Source organism: Anarrhichthys ocellatus, unplaced genomic scaffold (assembly GCF_004355925.1).
Source record: "Anarrhichthys ocellatus isolate YVR2014 unplaced genomic scaffold, GSC_Weel_1.0 scaffold19, whole genome shotgun sequence".
NCBI classification, from domain to species: Eukaryota; Metazoa; Chordata; class Actinopteri; order Perciformes; family Anarhichadidae; genus Anarrhichthys; species Anarrhichthys ocellatus.
The window spans coordinates 1,491,488-1,492,600 of NW_022280049.1; positions in this window are offsets into that span (position 1 = coordinate 1,491,488).

Consider the following 1,113-nt stretch of genomic DNA (forward strand, 5'->3'; position numbering starts at 1 on the left):
GAAAAGACAATTCATCTGCTGTTTTATGAAGCCAAAACAGTTCGGTCTCATCTGGCACACTGGCAGCTGAGCAGCATTGAGGAAATCCATTTTCTTCTCTTTTCATTACTCTTTACCGATTCATTTCTGCTGCCGAGCCGCTCTGATGTAACCACCAGGATCTTGTTGTCCGTAAATGATTGTAATGCTCTGGTCCAAGATCCACAAGTACAAGTTTCAAATAGTTTAAACTATTCCGATTAATATTAGACAGAAACAAATGAGCGGATCCGATCAGACAGATAACAGTCATTGAGTCAACAGCGCTGTTGCTGTGGATTTCAAAGTCCTAATTTATTGCCAAGCATAAGCAAGGCATTTGCAAATGAAGTTCACATTAAAATGTAATCAACATACAACAATAACCAGCAACAGCCAGCAATAATAGGACAAACTCACACTAATGGACATACTGTACATACATATTCTAGGTCATAATAATAATTTGGTTTAAATGTTAGAGGAAAAAAAAGGAAAATGAGACAGAGACGCATGTGCAGGATACTCCTCCTGTGGTTTCGAACATATAAATGTAAAAAACACTTGGGTCTAATGCAAGTATGGTTTATCCATGAGTTCACTGAAAGCTGACACTATTCAAGTTATGATAACAAAACTAACGTCGATCTCGCGCTAACGTTTAAAATAATCCATTCTTATCCTCACCACTACTTTCTCACAGCCGCTAACTCCGCTATGATGCTGCTGACGAAAAACCAGAAACTGGACAAGGAGTGTGAAATGTAAGAAGATTGTCTGGTTGCTGTTAATACACAAATTCCAATATGACTTGGGATAAGGTGAGCTGGGAAGGTAATGTGTAATGCACACATTGTAAAGAATGTTAAATGACAGCTAGTCACGGCTGTGTACAAAATATCCACCGTCACTGCAGGTATTTCCATTTGCAGCACAGGGCATTTGCAAAGCAGCATAAGCAGATCTGCATTCATAAAACATTAGCAAACCACTAAAATCAGCAGTTTGACTTATGGGGAGTGTGTGTGTGTGTGTGTGGGGGGGGGGGGGGGGGGGGGGTGGTGCTTATTGAAATTCCTGTGGTGGGGGGGGGGC